The sequence below is a fragment of the Pongo abelii genome, chromosome Y (genome assembly GCF_028885655.2).
Source record: "Pongo abelii isolate AG06213 chromosome Y, NHGRI_mPonAbe1-v2.0_pri, whole genome shotgun sequence".
NCBI classification, from domain to species: Eukaryota; Metazoa; Chordata; class Mammalia; order Primates; family Hominidae; genus Pongo; species Pongo abelii.
In genome coordinates this window covers 54,433,129-54,440,637 of record NC_072009.2, presented here as the reverse complement: position 1 = coordinate 54,440,637, position 7,509 = coordinate 54,433,129, and the positions used below count along the sequence as shown (strand labels likewise).

Genomic DNA, 7,509 nt, shown 5'->3' with positions numbered 1-7,509 from the left:
TGAGAAGAGCAACTCTAAGACACATAATTGTCAGACTCACCAAAGTTGAAATGAGGAAAAAATGTAAAGGGCAGCCAGAGAGAAAGGTCGGGTTACCCACAAAGGAAAGCCCATAAGAGTAACAGCTGAAGTCTTGGTAGAAACTCTACAAGCCAGAAGAGACTGGGAGCCAATATTCAACATTCTGAAAAAAAAGAATTTTCAACCCAGAATTTCATATCCAACCAAACTAAGCCTCATAAATGAAGGAGAAATAAAATGCTTTACAGACAAGCAAATGCTGAGAGATGTTGTCACCACCAGGACTGACCTAAAAGAGCTCCTGAAGGAAGGAAGGACTAAACATGGAAAGGCTGAACCGGTACCAGCCACTGCAAAATCATGCCAAAATGTAAAGACCATTGAGACTAGGAAGAAACTGCATCAACTAATGAGCAAAATAACCAGCTAACATCATAATGACAGAATCAAATTCACACATAACTATATTAACTTTAAAAGTAAATGGACTAAATATTTCAATTAAAAGACACAGAATGGCAAATTGGATGAAGAGTCAAGACCCATAAGTGTGCTGTATTCAGGAAAACCATCTCATGTGCAGAGACACATATAGGCTCAAAATAAAAGGATGGAGGAAAATGTACCAAGCAAATGGAAAATAAAAAAAGGCAGGAGTTGCAATGCTAGTCTCTGATAAAACAGACTTTAAACCAACAAAGATCAAAAAAGACAAGGAAGACTATTACATACTTATAAAGGGATCAATTCAACAAGAAGAGCTAACTGTCTATGCACCAAATACAAGAACATCCAGATTCATGAAGCAAGTACTGCTTGACCTAAAAAGAGACTTAGATTCCCACACATAATAATAGGAGACTTTAACACCCCACTGTCAACATCTGACAGATCAATGAGACAGAAAGTTAACAAGGATACCCAGACAGAAAGTTAACAAGGATACCCAGGAATTGAACTCAGCTCTGCACCAAGTGGACCCAATAGACATCTACAGAACTCTCCACCCGAAATCAACAGAATATACATTTTTTTTCAGCACCACAACACACCTATTCCAAAATTTACCACATAGGTAGAAATAAAGCTCTCCTCAGCAAATGTAAAAGATCAGAAATTATAACAAACTGTCTCTCAGATTGCAGTGCAATCAAACTAGAACCCAGGATTAAGAAACTCACTCAAAACAACTCAACTACACGGAAACTGAACACCCTGCTCCTGAATGACTACTGAGTACATAATGAAATGAAGGCAGAAATAAAGATGTTTTTTGAAACCAACGAGAATAAAGACAAAACATACCAGAATCTATGGGACACATTCAAAGCAGCATGTAGAGGGAAATATATAGCACTAAATGCCCACAAGAGAAAGCAGGAAAGATCCAAAATTGACACCCTAACATCACAATTAAAAGAACTAGAAAAGCAAGAGCAAACACATTCAAAAGCTGGCAAAAGGCAAGAAATAACTAAAATCAGAGCAGACCTGAAAGAAATAGAGACACAAAAGACGCTTTAAAAATTAATGAATCCAGGATCAGGTTTTTTGATAGGATCAACAAAATTGATAGACTGCTAGCAAGACTAATAAAGAAGAAAAGAGAGAAGAATCAAATAGATGCAATAAAAAATGATTAAGGGGATATCATCACCGATCTCACAGAAGTACAAACTACCATCCCAGAATACTAAAAACACCTACACAAATAAACAAGAAAATCTAGAAGAAATGGAGAAATTCCTTGACACATACACCCTCTCAAGACTAAACCAGGAAGAAGTTGAATTCCTGAATAGACCAATAACAAGCTCTGAAATTGTGGCAATAATCAATAGCTTACCAACCAAAAAGAGTCCAGGACCAGATGGATTCACAGCTGAATTCTACCAGAGGTACAAGGAGGAACTGCTACCATTCCTTCTGAAATTATTCCAATCAATGGGAAAAGAGGGAATCCTCCCTAACTCATTTTATGAGGCCAGCATCATCCTGATACCAAAGCCAGGCAGAGACACAACAAAAAAAGAGAATTTTAGACCAATATCCTTGATGAACATTGATGCAAAAATCCTCAATAAAATACTGGCAAAACGAATCCAGCAGCACATCAAAAAGGTTATCCACCATGATCAAGTGGGCTTCATCCCCGGGATGGAAGGCTTGTTCAATATAAGCAAATCAGTAATTATAATTCAGCATATAAACAGAACCAAAGACAAAAACCACATGATTATCTCAATAGATGCAGAAAAGGCCTTTGACAAAATTCAACAACACTTCATGCTAAAAACTCTCAATAAATTAGGTATTCATGGGACGTATCTCAAAATAATAAGAGCCATCTATGACAAACCCACAGTCAATATCATACTGAATGGGCAAAAACTGGAAGCATTCCCTTTGAAAACTGACACAAGATAGGGTTGCCCTCTCTCACCACTTCTATTCAACATATTGTTGGAATTTCTGGCCAGGGCTATTAGGAAGGAGAAGGAAATAAAGGGTATTCAATTAGGAAAAGAAGAAGTCAAATTGTGCCTGTTTGCAGACGACATGAAGGTATATCTAGAAAACCCCATTGTCTCAGCCCAAAGTCTCCTCAAACTGATACACAATTTCAGCAGTCTCAGTATACAAAATCAATGTACAAAAATCACAAGCATTCTTATACACCAATAACAGACAAACAGAGAGCCAAATCATGAGTGAACACCCATTCACAATTGCTTCAAAGAGTATAAAATACCTAGGATTCCAACTTAGAAGGGACGTGAAGGACTTCTTCAAGGAGATCTACAAACTACTGCTCAATGAAATAAAAGAGGATACAAAGAAATGGAAGAACGTTCCATGATCATGAGAAGGAAGAGTCAATATCATGAAAATGATCATACTGCCCAAAGTAATTTATAGATTTGATGCCTTCCCCATCAAACTACCAATAACCTTCTTCACAGAATTGGAAAAAACTACTATAAAGTTCATATGGAACCAAAAAGAGCCCAAATCACCAAGTCAATCCTAAGCCAAAAGAACAAAGCTGGAAGCGTCATGCTACCTGACTTCAAACTATACTACAAGACTACAGTAACCAAAACACCATGGTACTGGTACCAAAACAGAGATATAAACCAATGGAACAGAACAGAGCCCTCAGAAATAACTCCGCGTATCTACAACTATCTGATCTTTGACAAAACTGAGAAAAACAAGAAATGGGGAAAGGATTCCCTATTTAGTAAATGGTGCTGGAAAAACTGGCTAGCCATATGTAGTAACCTGAAACTGGATTCTTTCCTTACACCTTATACAAAATTAATTCAAGATAGATTAAAGATTTAAACGTTAGACCTAAAACCATAAAAAACCCTAGAAGAAAACCTAGGCATTACCATTCAGGACATAGGCATGGACAAGTACTTCATGTCTAAAACACCAAAAGCAATGGCAACAAAAGCCAAAATTGACAAATGGGATCTAATTAAACTAAAGATCTTCTGCACAGCAAAAGAAACTACCATCAAAGTGAACAGGTAACCTACAAAATGGGAGAAAATTTTTGCAAACTACCTATCTGACACAGGGCTAATATTCAGAATCTACAATGAACTCAAACAAATTTACAAGGAAAAAATAAACAACCCCATGAAAAAGTGGGCAAAGGATGTGAACAGACACTTCTCAAAAGAAGACATTTATGCAGCCAAAAAACACACGAAAAAATGCTCATCATCACTGGCCATCAAAGAAATGCAAATCAAAACCACAATGAGATACCATCTCATACCAGTTAGAATGGCAATCATTAAAATGTCAGGAAACATCAGTTGCTGGAAAGGATGTGGAGAAATAGGAACACTTTACACTGTTTGTGAGTAGCCATCCCATTACTGTGTACTTACACAAAGGACTATAAATCATGCTGCTATAAAGACACATGCACACATATGTTTATTGCGGCACTTTTCACCATAGCAAAGAATTGGAACAAACACAATTGTCCAACAACGATAGACTGGATTAAGATAATGTGGCCCATATACACCATGGAATACTATGCAGCCATAAAAAATGATGAGTTCATGACTTTTGTAGGGACATGGATGAAATTGGAAATCAACATTCTCAGCAAACTATCGCAAAGACAAAAAATAAAACACCACATGTTGTCACTCATAGGTGGGAATTGAACAATGAGAACACATGGACACAGGAAGGGGAACATCACACTCTGGGTGCTGTTGTGTGCTGGATGGAGTGGGGAGGGATAGCATTAGGAGATATATCTAATGCTAAATGACGAGTTAATGGGTGCAGCACACCAGCATGGCTCATGTATACATACGTAACTAACCTGCACATTGTGAACATGAACCCTAAAACTTAAAGTATAATAAAATAAAATAAAATAGAATAGAATAGAATAAAATAAAATACTCTTCTATACTCACATAAAAAAAGGAAAAAAAGATAAAAACAAAAAACAAAACAATCCTCTGACTCTTGGTTACTAAACTGAATAAAATAAAGTTGAAGTGGATGGAAAGATTCCCCATCACTGGGTTTTCCCTGGCAGGGGACTTATTCTTATCTTCACCCAAGGAAGCCCTGTGAGCTCTGAAAAGAGAAAAAAAAAAAAAAAAAAAAAAAAAAAAAAAAAAAAAAAAAAAAAAAACCTGAGGACAACCAGGCATGAAGTAGAAAGGCAGGACTCCCATCTCCAGCCTGGATATCTCAGTCACAGGAGATGTCAACCCTGAGTGCCTGTACAGCATTACCATAAGGAAGGAGGTATATTGCATAATTTCCTTGATCACAAACCTATAGAGAGCCTTCCCACACTCTTAGGATATCTCTTTCAAAATCTCTCATATAGGAGACTGGCTGTGTTTCAAAGTTTGTTAGAGCTGAGATAAACCTGGGCTTAAGGCACCATCTACTGCCAAAACAGAGGCATTGACCTAGCCAAAATCAAGCAAACAATACCCCACAATACTTATGTCTTAAAGAAAACTCAAAATGCAAAATAAGACAGAGAGAACAATAAACTAAATAACTAGTCCTTCAATAAAAAGATATAGATGTATAACCACAAGAAATAATACCAAAGAGGAAATTTTAACCTCCCTAAATGGACAAAGCATAAACCATTGACCAATGCTAATTAATAAGATGGCTATCAGTGTTTATTGGATCAAGAATTCAAGTTATCAGTTTTCAGGAAACTCAGATCTCTAAAACAACACAGAAAAGGAACTGATACAATTCTGAAAGAAACTTTTAAAAATGGACTGAAATTATTTAAAAATAAAGAATCCTGGAACTGAGAAATATACTGGTTGAAGTGGAAAAATCAGAAGGCTTTCAACCGCAGAATAGATCAAACAGAATAAAGAATCAGTGAGCTCTAAAATGAGTTATTAGGACCAGTTGTGCAGGCTCAGGCCTGTAATCACAGCACTTTGGGAGGCTGAAATGGGTTGATCACTTGAGGTTAGCAGTTCAACACCAGTCTGGACATGACGGTGAAACCCTGATATTTCAGGGAGTCAATGTAGTGCCATTGAACTCCAGCCTGGGCAACACAGAGAGGCTTTGTCCAAAAAAAAAAAAAAATGGCAAAAGAAAAAAGAAAATAAAATAAATTAACAAAAGTTATTAAGAAATTCACAAAGAACAAAACAGAAAAACAATCAAAAAGAATGAAGACTATTTACCAGATATACAGAATTACCTTAAATAAGCAAATCTAAGATTTAGCAATATTCGTGAAAGAGTTCAGCAAAAGGAAGATATATACAGCATATTCAGGTGAATAATAACTTTCAAAAATTTGAGAGAAATATAAATATATAGGATCAGAAAGATCGTAGTCAACAAAAAAGATTAATACCACATAAAACTATCCCACAACAAACAAGAATAAAACTCTCGCTCCAGTCACCACTGCCAGCTCGTTCACCTTGTTCTTCTGTGGCTCCGCTATCCCACTCCTCTGCCCATCGCAATAGAAGAAGTGATCGCCATGCTGCTCACTGACAATGGCTCTGGCATGTGCAAAACTGGCTTTGCTAGGGATAGCGCTCCCTGAGCCATGTTTCCCTCCATCGTGGGGTGCCCCCGACACCAGGGAATGATGGTGGACATGGGCCGGAAGGACTCCTACATGAACAACAAAGCCCAGAGCAAGCACAGCATCCTGACCCTGAAGTAACCCATCAAGCATGGCATCATCGCCAACTGGGAAAACATGGAGAAGATCTGGCACCACTTTTACAATAAGCTGCATGGGGCCCCAGAGGAGCACCCAGTGCTGCTAATCAAGGAACCCCTGAGCACCAGGGCCAACAGAGAGAAGATGTCTCAGATTATGTTTGAGACCTTCAACACCCAAGCCATGTATGTGGCCATCCAAGATGTGCTGTCCCTATATGGCTTTGGGTGCACCACTGGCATTGTCATGGACTCTGGACACAGGGTCACCAACACGGTGCCCTTCTAGGAGAGCTACTACCTTCCCCATGCCACCCTGTTTCTGGACTTTGTTGGCTGGGACTTGACTGAGTACCTCATGAAGATCCTCAACAAGCTAGGCTACAGCTTCACCATCACAGCCAAGTGGGAAATCATGCATGACATCAAGGAGAAGCTGTGCTAGGTCTCCCTGAACTTCAAGCAGGAGATGGCCACTGCCACATCCTCCTCTTCTTTGGAGAAGAGCTACAAACTGCTCGATGGCCAGGTCATCACCACTGACAAGGAGCGGTTCCGGTGTCCAGAGGTGCTGTTCCAGCCTTCCTTCCTGGGTATGGAATCTTGCAGCATCCATGAGACCACCTTCAACTCCATCATGAAGTGTGACGTGGACATCCGCAAAGACCTGTATGCCAACACGGTACTATCTGACAGCACCACCATGTACCCAGGCATTGCCGACAGGATGCAGAAGGAGATCACTGCCCTGGCGCCCAGCATCATGAAGATTAAGATCATTGCACGCCCAGAGCGCAAGTACTCAGTGTGGATTGGTAGCTCCATCCTGTCCTCACTGTCCACCTTCCAGCAGATGTGGATTAGCAAGCAGGAGTATGATGAGTCAGGCTCCTCCATCATCCACCACAAATGCTTCTAAATGGACTGAGCAGATGTGTAGCATTTGCTGCATGCGTTAATACAGAAGTATAAATTTGCCCTTGGCAAATGCGTACACCTCATGCTAGCCTCATGAAATTGGAATAAGCCTTTGAGAAGAAATTGTCCTTGAAGCTTGTATCTGATACCAGCACTGGATCATAGAACTTGTTGCTGATTTTGACCTTGAATTCAAGTTAATTGTTCCCCTTGGTATTTGTTTAATACTGTGTACATATCTTTGAGTTCAAACTTTAGTGCACCTGGAGTGGTCACTTCGTGACTGAGGTAAGAATGTACTTGTGGAAGACAAGTCTGTGGCTTGGTGTGTCTGCATGGCCAGCAGTCTCT

The 7,509-nt window shown here is 39.2% G+C and overlaps 1 pseudogene; it reads left to right on the top strand.

Moving 5' to 3' along the window:
• Positions 1-6,034: 6,034 nt before the first annotated feature.
• On the top strand, positions 6,035-7,159 carry LOC129053137 (actin, cytoplasmic 2-like; annotated as a pseudogene).
• The last annotated feature ends 350 nt before the right edge of the window (positions 7,160-7,509 follow it).